This window comes from Pteropus vampyrus, unplaced genomic scaffold (genome assembly GCF_000151845.1).
Source record: "Pteropus vampyrus isolate Shadow unplaced genomic scaffold, Pvam_2.0 Scaffold58, whole genome shotgun sequence".
Taxonomy (NCBI): Eukaryota; Metazoa; Chordata; class Mammalia; order Chiroptera; family Pteropodidae; genus Pteropus; species Pteropus vampyrus.
The window spans coordinates 1,718,089-1,737,518 of record NW_011888839.1 but is presented as its reverse complement, the minus strand read 5'-3'; the positions used below and the strand labels follow the sequence as shown (position 1 = coordinate 1,737,518).

The window sequence follows — 19,430 nt, the reverse complement described above, 5'->3', positions numbered from 1 at the left end:
TTTGGGGAAGAGAAAATAATTGTGTATATTCTTTGATTGTTTTCTTTTTTACCCATGTGAAATGTCCTTTGGCTGCTTTGTTGACCATTCATCGTCTCTCTATGCCGGGTTTCAGACCATTCCAACAAGCTCATTACATATGATCCCTTGGAGTAGGTTTGCAAATAGTGACTTAATTCGCTTTCCTCAGTGCAAGATTAGCTTTCAGCACCCGTAGAAAGAGCTGAGATAGTATTATTTTATTGGAGAGCTCTTCTGCATGCCTCTTCTACCCCCAAATACATGTTGAATACCTGCAATAAATATTTTTTCTTTTGTCTTTCTTTTAAGGCTGATTAAATGTGTTCTTTACATTCAGAGATAGTGGAGTCTGATCCTCCATTTTATCTCTTCTGATGGGACTAGATTTCTGTTGATTCTTCCTCACATTGAGCTGGTGCAGTGCCTGTTGGTCCCATTGTATGTATTTTTAGCACAGCAGACCAAGACTAAGGTTATGTCCAAGTTCATGGCTATAGAATAGAATGGTAATGTTGGTCCTCTGCTTCATGACCGTGGTATTGTAACAAATTGAGGTAATGCAACTGAGAATTATACATGGTTTCTCATTGAAAATACTGGTGTCTATGTGTTGTAATAGTGAACAGTTGAAAGCAACTTTGAATATCCAATAACCAGGGTTTAGTTAAATAAATCAACATATGTTCATATAATGGAATAGTAAAACACAATACAGAAATATAGACACTAATATAGAAATGTGTTCACATCATATTATTAAGTTAAAAAAATAATAAGTGTGATCCCATGTTTGATTTTGTTTTTTCACTATATTGAGGGATAATTGAAATACACCAGACTTTAAAGTGTACAATTTGATAAGTTTTGACATCTGCAGACACCTGTGACACCAACACCACAGTCAAGATAATAAACATTCTATTAGCCCCCCTCCAAAAAAAAAAAGTTTTCTCGTATCTCTTTGTAATACATTAATCCATCCCTTCTTCCACCACCATCCATGGGCAAACATTGATCTGCTTCTCGACACTATAAATTAGATTGTGTTTTCTAGAATTTTACATAAATGGAATCATGAAGCATGTGCTCATTTTTTGGCTTCTTTCACTCAGCATAATGATTTTGAGACTCATTCATGTCATTGCATGTATCAAGAGTTCATTCCTTTATGTCGTTGAGTGGTAGCCTCTTGTCTGTTCATTTCTTGATGGTCATTGTTCTACTTATATCTCCCTGGTTGTTTATCTTTGTTTCATGGCCTTATGGAATTTTCACCTTAAGGAAAACTAAACATTGAGTCCGAGACCAAGGCAACCCTTAATGCAGATTTCTTAGGCTCTTTCTCTGCATAGCTCCCTACTGTTGGTTCTTTGCCATACAAATTACAATCACCTCTGACTGCGTGTTCTCTGATATCTGGCACCTCTGATATCTGGTTAATGAGACTGCAGTAGTCTTTTTAGGTTCCCTTCCTTTGCTAGTATCTGGTAGGTGCCCTCAGGCAGAAGATTGGGTGATGTTAAGGCTCATCTTTTTTTCTCTTTCAGGAATCAGGGGTTTTTTTGCCTATTCTATATCTGAAAACATTTGCATGATCTATATCTCCACTGTTCTAGGTGACTATAGTTGGAGAACTGGTTCAGTACCAATTACTCAATTATGACTAAAATTTAAGTCCACATGTATCAATTTGTGATAGTGATAATCTAACGTTCGGTGAGAAGATTTATTTTTAAAATTCTTGTAATGATTTTCCAAAAAGGGAAGGGAGGTGGCTCTTGGTAGGTATGGCTATCTTCATATTTCTCAGAGCAAATATATCATTTTAACAGTATTCAGTGGGAGTGCAGAATAAGGAAGCATTAGTAACATTTCCTATTTCTACAGTAGAGAGAAATCTTATATTTCTTTGTAATTGCATTTCATTTCTCATTTGGAGCTTTTCTCATTGATTATAGCAAACCAAAGCTAATATCCAACAACTAAAATATTTTCAAATACCCATTTGAAATACCAGATGAAGCCATGTTGCTCACACAAGCATGGGAAACTTGATTTAGAATGTGCATACTATCTGCTACATGAGATAGAAGGCGTCCAGCCTAAGACTTTCTGTTTTTCTTTCAAACACATTCCCCAGTAGTCTCTGATAGATTCTATGAATGAAAACAATCTGCTTCAGAATCAAAGAGAAAAACATGCAACCTTGATTTCTGGTGTTTAATTTAGCTAAAGATCACAAAGAAGAAAATACAAATGTAGTTAATTTATACTATAGGCATATAGCTGATAAAGCCCTTGCCCCTTATCCCATCTATACTTTGGGAATCTAGCAATGGTGTACCCAGGCTTGATTTTTTATTGGAAATTTCTAATTTAATAGAAAAATTTTCAGTGGTTAATTTTTTTTTTTAGTTCAAATTTACTTTTTGACTACTTTTTTATTGTGGTAAAATATAAAATTTACCATCTTAACCATTTTCAGTGTACAGTTAAATAATATTAAGCACATTTATATTGTTTTGCAACCATCACCACCATCCATCTCTGAATTCTGTTCATCTTACGGAACTGAAACTCTTACATAATATCCTATGGTTCATCCGTGTTATAGCATATATCAGAATTTTTTTTTCTTTTTAAGGCTTTATAACAGTTCATTATATGTATATACCACATTTTGCTTATCTATTCATTCATCAATGTACATTTGAGTTGTTTCCAAGATTTAGTCATTATAAATAATTCTGCTATGAACATGGATATGCAAATATCTTTTTGATACTCCGCTTTCGATTCTTATAGGTGTATACCCAGCAGTGGAATTTCTGGATTATATAGTAATTTTATTTATTTTTTTGAGGCATCACCATATGATCGTCTATGGTAGCTGTACCATTTTACAGTTCCAACAATGGTGCACAAGGATTCCAATGTATTCACAATGTTCCAATACTTGTCATTTTCCATTTTTTTAAATTTTTTTTTATTGTAACATCCTCATGGGTGTGAGGTGTTATTTCATCATGATTTTTATTTGTATTTCCCTAATGACTAGTGATGTTGAGCATCTTTTCATGTACTAGCCATTCACGAATTTCTTTCGAGAAATGCCTATTGAAGTCCTTTGCCAATTTTTTAATCAGGTTTGGGTTTTTTGTTGTTTTTACGAGTTCTTTATATATATTCTGGGTATTAATCTCTTATCAGATATATAATTTGCAATCGTTTTCTCTCATTCCATATGTCGTTTTTTCACTCTGTTGATAGTATCTTTTGATACACAATTTTAAATTTTCATGAAGCCTAATTTGTCTATTTTCTCTATGTGTTTTGGAAGTTTGATAATCATGTGTCTTGGTGTGAGTCTCTGAGTTCATCTTACTTGGAGTTCATTAAGCTTATTGATTTTTTTATATTCATGGGTTTTTTTGGTCGAATTTGGCAAATTTTCAGCCTTTATTTCTTCAAATATTCTCTCTTCCTCTTTCTCTTTTCTTCTTCTGGGACTTCTATGATCCATGTTAGTCTGCTTGAGTTCCAAAATAATTACATTAGACAGATTATTTTTCTGTGGGATTGTTGCCTAGGTGGGGAAACAGATTTCTGATGCTTCCTACCCTACCATCTTCCCAGAATCCTCTCCCCTGATTGCCATTTGAACACATATTTTATCTTTCTACATGTATTTTCAGGAATCTAATTCAGATTTGCATAGAACTTGTCAATCCTAATGATCCGTTATTGGAGATGATCAAATGAGATAATGTACAAGTATAGATTCTTAAAATATTTAGAAAATAACTAGGGTGTCTTCTTTCTTGCTCACATTCTTTATAAGCAGAATGTAAACTTAGAAAGTGCAGAAGTAGCTATGGTTGAGCATTCCCTTTGATTTCTTAGGGTCATCTCTACCTTTTCAGTTCATATTGAAGGGGTAGGGAGAGGCTAAGAGGTTTCTTCAAAGGATAAGAACATTTCTCAGAAAAGAGATGGGTAGAAAGCATTTTCATGGATATACATATAGATGTTAATCAGTGAAACATGATTAAAATGTTAGTTAAAAAGTTAAAATAACCCTGTTTGCAAAACAATAGTACTATATGGGTTAGTCACAAATCTTTTGTCATATAACATTAGAAATAAGTATTTCTTACTGACATCCCTGCCTTAATCAGTTAGCTAGTCCTTAGCAGCTTAGTGAGATTGTGTTTAGCCTATTTTCCAAATGGCAATTAAGAAATAATTTCATTTCCTAGTAAAGGTTTGCCTGTGAAATCTCTCTGGCTTGTCCATCTTGTCTCCATCCTTCCCTACTACACTCCCGCACCTCTCTAGAAACCCTTCTTCTTTCCCCCTTCCCTAAAATCAAGCTTTCCAAACATTCGCTGTATGTTTGGGCAGTGCACAGTGAGGAAGAAATAATTAAGCAGCCACATGTTTGAAACCCAGCTAAATGCACGGATTATCATTTGTTTAACTCCTTCTTATCTTGAACTGAGAGGGGCTTAATAGCTAGAACCTATTGTTCTCCTTTTCTTGGCATTAATAAAGAGCATCCTGCTGATTTCCTCAGATGGCTGAGGGTGACCTGCTGAATTGATTTATTTGTCCCCTCCTTTCCAGGACCCTTCCAACTAGACTGGAGCGATAGAGAGTATGGTATTGTTAGAATAATACACATGTGCATGTGTGCCCGCACACACAAATTACAAGCACAGCACTTTCTTCTACATTCAAACCGGGGTGTATTTAGCCTCTAATAGAAGGACTGAAGGGGCTTGCAGATAGTCTGCTTAGGAGATATGCTCCTAGTTTCTGTTCTACTTTCTCAGTAATTAAGAATCCTTTCAGCAGCAGCCTGCAGCTTCTCTGTGTAAACAGGCTTTCCAGTTCAAACCTGCATCCTGGGAGCTCAGGTATTGTCTGAATACATACCTGACTGTAGTAGATCAGAAGGCTGTCCATTTCTTATTTTGTGTAAAAGAATTCTTATTAGCTTGTATTTTCATGAATTAAGAATAAAAACTCCATTTTCAGTGTTAACAACATGGTATGTGTCCTTTATCATCTTTTTCCATTCCCATATAATTATAGAGGAACATAAAAATATATAGCATTTGCTGTCACTGTTTTTGAAAAATTGGGTCACATTATATATCTTGCCTTTCTCAATGAATAGATGATGGAAGTTTTAAAGCCACAATTACAGATCCAACTTCTATTTATTTTGTGCCTGGCATTCATTGGCATGGCTGTACTACAGTGTATTCAACCATTTCCCTGTTATGAGTATTCATTTAGTTTCCTATTTTTTTCCACTATAAATAACACAACATTCTAGGAGAGATAACAGTAACATGGATTCTGAAGGTGAACTGCTTGGATTAGAATCCTGTAATACTACTTATGAATCTCTTCAGCAGAGCGGAGCACTTGCCTAACCTTAGGGAAAAAAATAATTCAGCTCACCTGTTCAGCAATTTGGTTAGAAGAAGGGCTCAGGATACATTTTTGGGCTGTGTCCTTCTTGGAGGATATCCAAGGATCTTGTTTGAAGCCTCAGGACTAAGAATTGAGTGTTTTAGGGTCAGGTAGGGATTCTATCCAGATTTATCCCGATGTCTCCATCTAGGTCTTACTCTCAGACAGGCAGAGCCCAAAGTCGGTCCCCCACCATCTAGGCCTGCCTAGCCCCAGAAGTTGCTCCCCACTTGGATTTAGATTCAGAGGGGATGGCATTAGGAACACTGCAAGCCACTATCTTCCCCAAATCCTGCCCAGATCTACCTAGAGTTGGCTTCCTAGAAATGTATTTTTCTGCTTAATTAAAAGTAAAACAAGTCTTGAATCTACTTTCTATGCTAGATAATTAAACCAGAATAGACCTTGATAGCTATAAAGTCGTGGTAGCTAGTTCTTTTAATACTATGTGAAGTCTGAGATTACTTGTATGTGTACTGGTATTATCTAAATACATAATTAAACAGGAAAAAGAGCAAGAATATTTCTTGTGTTGAATTTTGTCTCTTCTCCCCACCAGGCCTTTTGAGCTGGCATTGCCATTAATGTTACTATGTGTCTCTGTTACTTTATATTGTCATTGTTCATTTGAGAGGATCTTCTTCTAGATAACATATGGTCTTCCCCAGGTCCTACCCTTAATGATGGTAGTTTTTCACATTGTTCAAAACTTAGTATTTCTGATCAAGAGCAGAATGAGTTAGTCGAGGAAGATCTAAAATTTAAAATAGCTGAAGCACATCTATCTCAAATAGTAAAGAAAAAAAAGTCATTGCTTTAGGGAATTAGTGTTTATGATGTTTCTCTTTTTATTTCCATTACTTCAAATCCTGTGTTTTTTTGTTTTTTTGTTTTTTTTTTTCTGAAAATTAAAGCAATATATGCTGATGATAAAGAGTTTGGAAGCTACTGAAAATTATAAACATTAAAATAAGCCATCAGGTCTGTGGCCATGCCACCCTGAACAAGCCCGATCCCATCTGATCTCCGAAGCTAAGCAGGGTTGGGCCTGGTTAATACTTGGATGAGAGACCAACTAGGAAGACCAGGTGCTATAGGTGAAAAAAATAAAAAATAAGGAATTGTAAGATGACAAGGTCCTTGAAATCTGTGAGGTCAACCAAAGGTTGCCTCACCTAAAAAAAATAAATAAATAGATAAAATAAATAATAATAAAATAAAATAAGCCATCAGGTATGGCTATAAAAGAATAGCATGAGTTTTTTGGCATGATAGAATCATCCTGTACCACCACCTGATTGTGGTGGTGGTTACAGGACTCTATACCTGTGTTAATACTCATAGAATCATACATACCCTCCACAAAAGTTCACTTTACTGTATGATAATTGAAAAGTTAAATTAAATAGAACCGTTTATAGTTTCTTTACCTAGCAGTAATCATTTTTAACAGTTTGGTGTATTTCTGTGAATATAACTACAAACGTATTTCTTTTTATAAAATTGATATTATATATGTCTATACTGATTTTAAATATCTTGAACATTTTTTCTATTATTAAATATTCTTTTAAAACATTTTATATGGTTGTATAATATTCCATCATAAAATGTACCTAACTTATTTAACTGTTCTCCTGTTGTAGTACATTTCCCCACTACTACCTTAAAAATTGAGGGCAACAAGAATCGTTAACTCGAGAATAAATACTTTACTTTTTTCTCCTGCTAAGATTGTCCTCTGTTCAGCCTTCGATGTAATTTTTTTTTTTTTTTTATGGTGAGCTATGAAGTTTTGCCTGCTTCTGCCTCAGCTCATGTCATTCATCTAGCCACACCTGTGGTCTTTCGGTTCTAGAACTCACGAAGTGTTTTCTGATTTTGGAGTACTAGAATGCTTCTCTCCTTTCCATCCAGAATTGCTTCCACCTCTATCTTTTCTCTTCTTCCCTGTTCTACAGTACTGACACCCTTAAGCTTCAGCTTAAAAGTTACATCATAGATTAGTGTTCCTTGAACACTCAGTTCCCCTCCGTTCTCCTTTTCTCTTCCACAGCACCCTCTCTTTTTTAAAAAATTAATTTCCATACTTAGTAATTACATATTTACGTTTACTTATTTAAGATCAGTCTCTCCCACTTAATGATAAGCTCTACTGAAAATGTCAGTTTTGCTGAATATTGTATTCACATTGCTTAGCACAGTGCCTGGTACTTGTGGGTATTACCCAACAAATAATCACTGGCTGACTAAGAGCTATCATGCTCTGGTAAGACATAGATTAATGATTACAAAAATATGTTTTGAGAGCTTACATTCAAATTTTAATATTTTAATCAAACTGATTGTAAATGGCATTGACATTGGTTAGTGGCCATCAGTGTGTCTTAATAAAATAGATTGATATCCTCTTATTCTACTTTAGAGTGAGCATCTTAAAACCTAAGGAAAGGCTTTTTCTCACTTTTAGTTCTTTTCTGTGTTGGTTTTGTGCCCTTCTCCCCAACCCTACTCTCTCATTCTCTCTCCACATATACACATTTGTTTGCCTGTGTATATCAATGTCTATAGTTTTTAACTTACTACTGGTTTTACGGTTCTCAATTTCTTGGAAAACAAAAGCTTTCAATTTTTTTTCTTCCACCAACCACTTTCCACCTGTTTGTTTTTTCTTTTTTGTTTTTACCTTTTTTTCCCCCTACTCTTTCCTCCTACAAAATTCTGTCGCTAACACTCTGAGTTTCGCTGTCAATCTTCTAACCTCCATTTCTCTTCTTTCAAACTGTTTAGAAGATTTTAAAGTTGTAATTAAGTAATCAAATTGAATACTAGGTAAAATTTAACACTAAGTTGTTGTGCATGGGTTTTCTTGTTTTGTTGTGTTTTTGTTGTTGTGTGCTTACTTAATAAATCACTCGGTATTTTTTGCCAAGGGAAGCCAGAAGTTAACCATCACTTCAAAGCATAAAAAAGATCCTATCCAGGGCAAACATTTGAGTGTGGGGCAAGCAGTACTGTTCAGTACCTAACATCGAATCATATAACCTGTTTCTGTCCTTCAACTCCTTCAATCTTTTACTGATGCTTCCTAGAAATTCTTAATTGTCTGACCCAAAGTAAATCAAAGACCTAGAGCTAAAAGGTTTGGAGTCCTGCTACTTCCCATTCATGTGAATGGATCATTGCCATTCCTGTGATAGTAAAGCCCAGGTATAAGTTTGGTAGTCATCAAAGACAGTTAAATCAGGTTGCTTCATAAAGGACATCCTATCCACCTAGATAAGGCCAAGGAAAGGAGGAAAGATCATTCTAATTTCTAGTGAGGATCAAGTGATAACAAAAAGGCGGTCAACAACATTTTTACTGAGAGTTTTTTTCCCCTCAAAATAGAAAAAAGGTAAATACATAGACGCTTTCAGAAACTTCACTTTCACTGTACAGTGACTAAAATAGCTAGAAATGTTAAATCCAAGTTAACTCTTAAAGATAAGATAATTGGATACATTGTAAATGGAAAATATGGCCCTGGAATATATTTTTAAGTGATTAAAAAAAACCCTCTTTTATCTTTCTGGCAAGTTACTGTGTCTAGAAAATGTGATTTCTCAGCTGTCTTACCAAGGTTTCAAACGATACAGGAATTATCCCAATAAAATACCATTACAATTATGACATTGCTCAGGTAAGTGAGAATGGCAGAGTTAATCCCCAGAGAATGACTATTGCTTAAGTTGCAGCAGGGAGATAGGGGTGTCAATAGGATTCAAAACTTGGATTAAGGGTCGCAAGTCCATGCTTTTACTGCTTTCCTTTAAGATATGTGGTTTGAAAATAGTTTTATATTAGGCTATTTAAAAAAGCAAACAAACTTTATATAGTTTGGTAGATTTTCTTCCTTGTGGCTGGAACTATGCCCTCAATTTATTGTGGCTTACTCAAAACAGCATATTTTAAAGCAATGATTATAGTGCAGATGATCAACAAGGCTAAGTATATGTGCTACACTAATCTTTGCACAGTGTTCTGAGAAATCAATGTTGTGCTCTTTTATTAGTGGCTAAAAGTAGTTAAGAAATATTTTTCGTAAAAACCTTGTTGATATTTTTTATTCTAAAAATCTATGAAGGGATAACGGCTAAATTTTCCTGAGCTTTTTTTCTGACTATCATTGGTTCCCTCTAAAATATGATGGATAAAATAATACAGAGAGGTAAGAATCTATTTCTTTGTGCTTCATTCTGATGAAGGTAATGGAGAAAGATTTAGAAGAACTGGGATTTTTAAAACTCAAGCTTAGTGTAGAGTTTACCAGGTAAAGTCTAAACCAAACCAATGTTCGTGTTCCAGACAAATGTTCTAAGTAGCAATCTCTTCTTCCCAACCAAGGCTCATGAGATAGATGCAGAGTCTGCTCCAGATCCTCATGGGTGATTTTATTATAAAATGCACTCTCACACCAGTGACACCATTATTAGAGGGAAGGGAAGTATTAGTCCCGATTCTAGCAGAGCTGCTTTAGAGGAAAAAAAATACACACACAAAACCCTTGGTTGGATGCTAATCAGGCGAATTCCGGGGGCGGGGAGCCCTAATTAATGTAATTAAAATCTGTCAGATCAAACTGATTAGCCTGATTCTGAAGCTGGAGCAGAGGGAGTGGGGTTCTTGTGGGGAGGGGAAGCAGTTACCACCAAGGTGGAGTTAGCTTTCAGAAAGAGGTAGTTGGTCTCCAAGGTGATCAAAGCAACTTGTCTCTCATTTCCATGGAATAAGGACAGTGATCTAGTTTCCTGCATCTCTAGTTCCTGGCACATCCTGAACCATTCAGGTGGAAGAAGCGGGTACTTTCTGCGCTATGATAGAAGGAGGTGGAAGAGGCTGCTTGTTTTCCCCTATTTGACAGCTAGAATACAGATGAAGCATTTTTCATCCCTCGCAATCCCCTGTCTCAGTCTTTGGCCATGACCATTGACACACTGGTAGGAAGGGGACAAAGGCTATGTCATGTGATCGAGATAGTGCTGTTGACACAGGCCTCTTTTTCGGATCCTCATTCTAGGGTGGGAGAGCCATGAGTGGCCCCTGCCCGGCTGCTTTCGGCACAGGGGAGTAGGAGAGCTCTGCTCAGGGGCAGTTCTCTCAGAGGTCCGGAGGAGAAATCCAGGCCGCTAGAGTGGAAAAGTGAGTATTTCACCAACAGTGGGAGAAGAGTCTTATTCTAGCCAAATTAAAGAAGAATGAAGGACAAGTAAATTCAGGGTTAAGAAATTCTCTGAGCTTTTAATTATGTCCTGAGACTACGTTCTTTCCTATAGATACAAAATGGCATTCTTCCTAATAATAGTTATTCTGAAGTTTCAAGTAAGATCATAATAAGTATTTTTTACTTGTTTACTGATTAAAAAGTTTGAAAGGCAAGACTCATGTAAGAGATTGATGATCACCACATGAAGTGACTTATATCGTCTTTCCTGGTTTCTTTAACAAACTAATAAATACATAAGACCAAGTATCCCAGGTCTTCATAATTCTTTAAATACATTCTGTTTTGAGTTCTCTGCTCACAGCTATGTCAGAAATACTAGGGAAAGAAAAAAGAATAACTGATGGAGGTGAGAGAAGAATTTGGAATCTTAATTTGTTTCCTTAAACGTAAGTGCTTCATGTAGCGTACCCCTCATTTTTAGTCGCAGCTTTAGCAATTTAAGTTTATGAAAATTTTTTCATTAATTTGGGTTTTGTTGACATAGTACGTGTTAAAATGGTCTTTAGCAGAGAAATAGGTCTTTGGTGCAGGTCCATAGAGAGACAGAAGACACCTGAATAGTATAGTAGGTCGAAAGATAAATTGAGAATTGCATATCTTTTCATTGTGTCTGGCTTAGCTAATCACATAAGAATAGGGTATAAAGAGGTAAATCTTTGCTATAGAAAGTTGCTTAGGACTTTCCAAGGGGAAAATGTGTATTAGGATAGCCTCTGCCATGCCCTCTGTCATCCTTATCTTCAGAGTTACATTTTGCTATAATCTCTCATAATGGTTGCACCAAAGGAATAAGAATTACATGGGCTTTCACTAAAAGTTTGAAGACTAATATGAACACCATTTATGGTAACTGAGAGAGTAAGAGCAAGGAGTTGAGAACCTTGATGGTTGTCAGATTTTGCTGTTCATTAGCCAAGTGAGAGCAAATCCCAAACCTCTCTGATCCTTGGTTTCCTCAGAGCTAAAATGCAGGAGCTGGATACAAGAACTGCACAGTTCTAAAAGCTGGGATATTTTAATAAATAAATTCAAAGTAGAGGGCTAGTCTTTTTTTTTTTTTTTAGCTGTAAAACTTCTGATTTGGTACTTCTTAAACGGCTTATGCCAAAATTCTAAAATGTAGTGATAAATAATAGTAAATGGGTGTTATGATTTTGTTTACACTTTATTTGGTAAAAATGACTAGAATTTGGAAAAATTCCTCTCCCTTTTCCAGACATCTGATGGCAAGTTGTTGAAAAAAACATCTCTAGAAGAAGCAAAACGTGAGTGGAGATGGGCAGAACTTGGGCACTCAAGACTGACCACACTGCAATATCGTCATATCAGCAGCTTAGCTTTGTCTACACCTGAACAGATCAGGCTAAGCCAAGCCTATATTTGCCTTAGCCCCCTTTTCTTGCAATTTCACAATTTTATGGCTCTTCTGGTTGCATTAATATCCTTGAAAAAGACAGCTAGTTCAGTTAGTGAACCTGCAGTAAAGTGTGGTTGCCTGGTCAACACAGGGTCTTATCAGGAATAGAAATGTGTTTTATGGAATACTGAAGGCCAGGAAGGGAGGGGAAGGCTTTTCTCTCTTTCCTTGGTGTTACTTGTGTCTTGCTTCAGAGTTAACTTTTTACATTCCTTAGTGTTCTAGAGCTCTTGTATCTAAACGTGGGGGAAACGCTTTCCACTTTCTGACATAGGTGTTGAGTTGTAAAGACACTGATTCTAAAAAGCAAACTAGTTGCAGGCCCCAAAGATGATTATGCTATCTTTACTCTTTCTATAGAGAAGAATTGGGCAACGAATGTTGAAATCTATAACTTTCTTTTACCAACGACCCTTAAGTGGCTGACCTAGTTTTATACATTTATTTCTATAGGGATGAGATTTCCATGCTTCGCTTTAGTGAATAAACACTTTGGTTCTCTCCTCAGTCCTTGTCCCCAATCTGAAGCCTTGGTCTTCACTCCCTCTCCTCTCTTACTCTACCTCCAACCCCTTTCTTTTCACCACACCACAGAATGGGATCGGCTTCAAAGTTCTGGCCAAGGTAACTTTTCCAGGCACACTTCCCACAATCCTGTACGAGTCCTTCATTTGAGCCAGTGTGGATAAGAGAAAAGCCTGCGATCTTTCCTTCCTCCTCACCTGTTTGCTCCTCAGCCGCTGCTGGGAGCCATCCTTGGTGCCACCATGCCCCACTGTATCTTGGAGGCTCAGCTCAGACGACACCCTCTCTGTCACCTGCCCTGATTGCTCTTTGCTCTCTTCTTCTCTGCCTCTCCTGTGTCACTTTTGTGGCATCTAGTACACCCTGCTAGGACTGCATGCACATGCACAGTACTATGCCAAATTGGACAGTTGCATCCAGAAACAGTCATAATTTATCTCACAATCTTGCTCAGTACCTGGTAACATGTCTGTAATAACTGTCTGCTGATCGAATGAATATAGGAAAGAATAATGAATGACTGCCTTTACCCTTCAATTCATTTGGTCCCTCCTTTTCCTGATTCTATGTTTCTTTTTATTCGTCATCCTTTTGGCCTTGAGAACCCAAATGTCACTGCTGAGGAATTTCAAACATACACTTTTCCCCCCACACTGATCTTTGTGCCACTTCTTTAGTTCTCCTTCACATGTAAAATAATAAATTATTTGAAATTCCAAACGATTAAGATTTGATGGAGAGTAACATAGGAGATGGCACTGAGTAAGGAGCTCGCATACTAGTCTCCTTTCCAATGCCAGTGTGATGTGAATTTGGAGAAGCCATCTCACCTTATTGGAACTCTGTTTCCACTTCTGTAAAGTGAGGGGATTGGACTCACAGGCAATGGTTCTCAAACTTCGGTCTTGATCTTCAGATTGCCTCACCAACCAGATTTTTACTTTTATCTATTCCATTTGTTTGCATTACTGCAAAACTTTAGTAGGTTTAATAGAAGAAGAAAGGGTAATCGGTAGTTCTATTATTAAAAAAAAAATTTGGATACTGTCATATTAGACTATGTTATCTCTCAGGTTCCTTGGAGAATTCTAAAACTGTGTGATTTTAAAAGAGCATGAGGAAAACTTTACTCAAATTAGAATGGAAGCCTAAAATAGAAGTATGACACATAGGAATTTTTTTAACCTGAGTTATTCATTTGTGCTTTAGGATATAAGGTGCTGTGATTTTTTTAAATGGTTTTTTTTTTTTAATTATTATTCTTATTGCAGAAACAGATGAAATTATTTCAAAGTAATATATATTGTTGAGCTGTCAGCTTTCTGGTCAGGCTGGGTTCTCTCCCTTCATCCATTTCGTCTACCAAGATAAAACTTCCCTTGCTAGAAGAGGCTCTGTATGGACTTGCTGTTTTTGTGTGCTAGATGTCTTACAGAGTTAATGCCTTCAAAACAGTTTCTAAGAGTCAGTACTTGGGTGGATTTTGGCCATTTATCTTTTCTCTTTTCTTCCTTGAGGTAAAAATAAAGCGGATCAACATACACCTAAGGTATTGAGAGAACACTATTCAGAGGTTGCAAGTAAAAGAAAACATTTCAAAATGTTCTTAAAGAAAATTGTGTACTTTTTATATTTATAATCTAGTGATTAGTCGTATTTAGGAAAAAAATAAAAATATATTTGGAAGAGGTATATTCATAGAATCTTTACACCTGATGGGCTGCTTTTGCTCCTATACCTGTAGTGTTGTGTCAGTTATTTTTATTTTTATTATTATTATTTTTTAATCTCCCTAGCAAAGTCCGATTTTACCTGTTATAAATCCACAATGTAGTCCATTCAGTTTGTGTATTTCTTGCATTCAGAGCCTTCGGGCCCTATCGAAGAGAAACTTAAGAAAGATTAGAAAGCAAAATAGTCTCTTTAATTGTACCTAGGAGTAAAAAGCATGATAACAAAAATATGTGACATGTAATATGGCCCTTGTTAACCGTTAACTTTTTGAGTTGGACCTAGTTCCTTAAACAAACATAACCACAGTGGGATGGGTCTTCTTTCCCCTGTAGACCCAAGCTTATGGACTAAGCTGGAGGATTGAGGCAGCTCTTCCCCAGACTTGGAGAGTGGACTCACAGCAGGAGGGCTTTCACTGTCTCTTCAAACAGGAAGGGAAGGAATCATGTTACTCCAACTGCTCTTTTCACATAAGGAAGGCAGAGAAGGGGGACTGGTTCTGTAAATGTCTTTCAGATCATAGGGTGGCTGACCTGGCTTTCTCAGCTGTTATTTTGCTTGTTTAACTGACCCGTTGTCTGAACAGGTGTGTGATGCAGCAAAGGGTTGCTTAGGATAGCTGGCATAACTTTCTTTTCCAGGCAGGAAGTAGACCACAACATAGCTTGTCCAGAAAGATTCTGAGATCTGAGCCCTTGAAGGGGAAATGATGCTGAAACCTGAATTTTCTTTATAGAAGGCCAAATTATTTTTGAAAAGGTGAGTGGGTGGCCTATGATGGTTATACTGTACTTTAGGAATGCTTTTGCCTTTATATTTCCTGGGTAACAAATTTGTTTTCTTTTTCCATATATAAATTGGATATTAAGAGTCGCATTTAAAAAAAAATAACATTATGTTTAGTGAAAGAAACCAACACAAAAAGAGACAGATATTGTGATTCCATATAAGATACCCGAAATAGTCCAATTTGTAAAGACATTAAGTAGAATAGAGGTTACCAAGGGCTGATGTAGGAAGGAATAGGGAGTTGCTTAATGGGTTTGTGGATGATGAAAAAGTTCTAGAGATGGATAGTGGTGATGGTTGCACAACAGAGTGAGTATACTTAATGACGCTGAACTGTACACTTAAAATTGTTAAAATGGTAAATTTTATGTTATGTTACCACATTTAAAAAATATCAGCTATTATAAATATTGTTCAAAGACATTTTAATTATAAGACATACCAAAAAAAATTCAGTCCAGTGACTTGGAGATTATTGTGATCAAGACATAGCAAGTTGTTGTTGTTGTTTTAAAGTGAACTGAGTATTCTGTCAATATTTTTTACTCTAGAAGATTCTTCGCATCTTGTGTGTTAAAGGCATGGTCTTGAATTTCTAGCCTTTTGTACTTTTGTGCTTTATGTGCTTTACATGTAGCTAACAATTCTGAAAATTATTATCAACTTGACATTAACAAAATATATTTTACCTCATCACACTGATGTAGTAAAATATCTGGCACATTAAATTTACCAATTATTTTGGATTCTTTGTTGGAAGACAGATTGTCTCCTGTTTGCTAGCAGTTGATGCATTTGGTGAGATGGCAGATTTATACCCAAATACTTAACTAGGTGTGTTTAAATCATACTACTTTAAAAATCCATAGTCATTATCCAGAAGTTATTAAAACTTAAAAATTATAATATATTATTTTCTATAATTTTACTCCTTAATTTAAAGTAATTTTAAAGTAAAATTATATTTTAATTAAATTTAAGTTTTGAATAAATTTATTCCTTTATATTTTTCAGTTTAGGCAAACTAGACCTAATTTCACTTCCTTCTGCCCCAATGATTTTATTTATATCAGTTTTAGGAGCATAATCAGTGAGCTTTGTATTGGCAATTCCCTTCTTCTCTACTCCTCCTAGACTGCATTTTGCAGTCTAGAATCAAGTTAATTTGAATTTGTAGTCAGAACATCTTTGAACCTGACATATTTTCTTTTTAATGAAAACTAAAACTCAATTGAAAATTAAAATTAAAACAACAAAATTAGTATAAAGCAGAAATGATAAGTAATAAATAATCTCTTTTGAGTAGCATTCTCCTTTTACATGCTTTTTAAATTTACAATTAAAAAAACCCTGTCGAAACCCAGACTATAAATATGTAAATAAATATACTATTCTATTGTATCCTGATTCTTTTAAATATAATTTTTATTAGCACCTAAGGATGCTGGCAAAACTTTTAAATACCAATACTCTAAAGAGACTTGCTTGTTCTCATTGGGACACAACTCTTGAGTAAAAGATTTGAAGTGGAAATTGGGTTCCTTGAACTGAGAGAAGCTCCCTGAATAAAAGTGTCTTGGCTAATGTCCTTTTTTATGGTTTATTTTAGCAGTAGCACCGTGCCTCCTCCCCCAAATGTTTACAATACTCTATTTGGGTAGAAAGTTCATGCCTTTGAGCATCCTTAGCCCTTGGTTTACAGAGTGGTGAGGTACTTTGAATGAGTGTCTAGAGTACAAAGGTTATGAACTACTTGTAACAACTTCCAGAATAAAAGCCCCTCTGGGGTTTCACCACAGACCATGATCATTGGGTTGGTCTCTCCTTTTCATGGAGACTAAATTCTTGGATCACAGTTCATCTGCTTGCAGCATCAGTCTGCCTACTGCTTGGTGAAATGGCTGACCCAAAGATTGATGGTGTCTTGAAGTAACTGTTATTATTTGTAGCAGACAAATAGAGAACAAGATCATCTAAAAGTTTTTACACAAACAGTTATGTATAAAGAAAACTGAAGGAATATAAAACTCAGATATTTTACAGAAGAGTTTTTAAATGCTTTTGAATTCAAGTAAATAATTTGCCTTTTATTCTTCTTAAAAGTATTCTTAAGATTTTTTTGTTGTTCCTGGTTATACTTTTGCTCTATATTGAAAATCAAATTGCTCCTTGTTCCCATTTATCTGTCTATCTGTCTCTTGCTTAAAACTAATTCTGAACTCTGTGTGTGTATGTGTATTTGGGGGGAGGTGAGAGTGTCTGGTTGTAATTGGATTTCTTTTGAGATATTTTTTTCAAGAATATGTCAAATATTTAAATGACCATTAGATGGATAATAAGCATAGCTCTTCAACTAAAACAATAAATTCTATAGGTTTTCTTTTGTGCTTTACAAACTAATGTATGAAAGACTTGGACATTTCAGCATAAGAACATCAGTGTCAGATTAATGTATAAACTTTGAGAAGATAGGGACTCTGTGTATTTAAACTTCAGGTAGAATCAAGCATAGCTACATACAGTTTAATCATTTTATGGTGATTGTAATAAATTATAGCTGTACTTTCTAAGGAGAGAAACGGTTAATTAAATACTTTTGAAACTTTTTATGCCAAGAAATGTATATATTTATTTTCATGAGACTAATGTATATGTGCTTCTTTATAAGCAAAAACACACTTCCTACTAATCCTTTGATTAGTAGGACATATATTCTGAATTCATAATGAAGATAGGGTTTTGACATTTCTATACACATCATTTTATGCATGACATCACTACCATGAATACTGGCACTTGGTTTATACCCTTGGAGCAAAACATATTGAAATGATCCATACTGCTATATATGTGACGGGTTTCATCAACTAACTAGCATGTCTCAGTGTGGTCTGTCCTAGATTATCAGAGCCAAGGAAGGAAAACATTTACACTAAGCGTGGCTCCACTACAAGTTTCCCAATAATTAATGGGTTAGGACTCACTTCACCACACCCAAATTGCTTACCCTCTCCTGAATGTTGGTATTTTTGCAGAAAGGGTTGTTGGAAAGGATGACCTTTCCTACTCAGTGCTTCTTGGTTCAAAACATGCATGGAGTTTTGACCCAAGATTGTTTAACAATTAAAAATCACTGCCAATTGAACCATCCTAGTATGTAGGCTATAGGAGATTGGGCGAAGCACCTCAAATGTGTATCTGATAAAACTCTAATTTGTAGTTTGGTGAAACAAAAGGACTTGGCTTTTAGAGGAAATTTTTTTCTTTGATTCAGTTATATTTGTATGAATAAAATGCTGTCATTACGTTAGGAGGACACAATACATGTCCTGCACTATTATACACATGATATATGTTATTATCTGGTTGGAGCCTAATGTGTCCTTAGCAGTCTGGTTCAGTATTATACCTAGTTGTTTATACATCTCTTATGTTTTATTTACTTGTTAGAACATTTTATATGGAAAATGTTCGTCATTTGAGTGTCCGAAATCTTAAAAAAAAAAAAAAAAAAAGAATGGAATATGTGTCCCTTTGAAAATCCTGCAGATTAGATTATCAGCACGGTTAATACTCCAGGGACCTTGTGTCTCCCTAAATTGCCAGTATCTATTTGTTGAGTGTTGCAAGAGTTTGCTATTTAAACAATTCACAGGGTGTTTTGAGCAGAACTTGTGGACACTTCACCAATTGAACAATTTATTGCTGCCGTTGAAAAAAGTTAGTTGGTGTTTATTAACTAACTTTCCTCCCATGTTTATGGAGAATCATGGGTGCAACTCTTGGCCCCTGACTAGATTTTCAAAGGGTTCATAGTCATTATTGACACTTCAGTTGCCAAGGTGCCTGTTGTTATTTCAAGACACGGCCATCACTTTGCTGAATGTGCAAATTTGGATTAAGAAATAAGATTATTTTGACTAAGAGGCCAACAAAATTAAAGCTGTATAAATGGGAAGAAGATTGGAAGCGATAGATGTTCCTTCTCAAGGACAAACATGGAATTTTTCACTCACAGAAAAAACATATCATTTCTGATACAAGGGTAGAAATCGAGGTGTTTAAGATGAAAAGAAAACGCTTTCAAGTTAAGAATTTCCATATCATAATTCTTAACAGATGAAGTTACAAAGCAGTTTTATTTCATTAGTTAAGCGCAAATTTCCATCACCAACTCTTTGTTCTTATAGCCTT

General features: G+C 35.6%; 1 pseudogene; it reads left to right on the top strand.

The window, feature by feature from the left end:
* Positions 1 to 6,486: 6,486 nt before the first annotated feature.
* On the top strand, positions 6,487 to 6,605 carry LOC111740146 (annotated as a pseudogene).
* Positions 6,606 to 19,430: the final 12,825 nt, after the last annotated feature.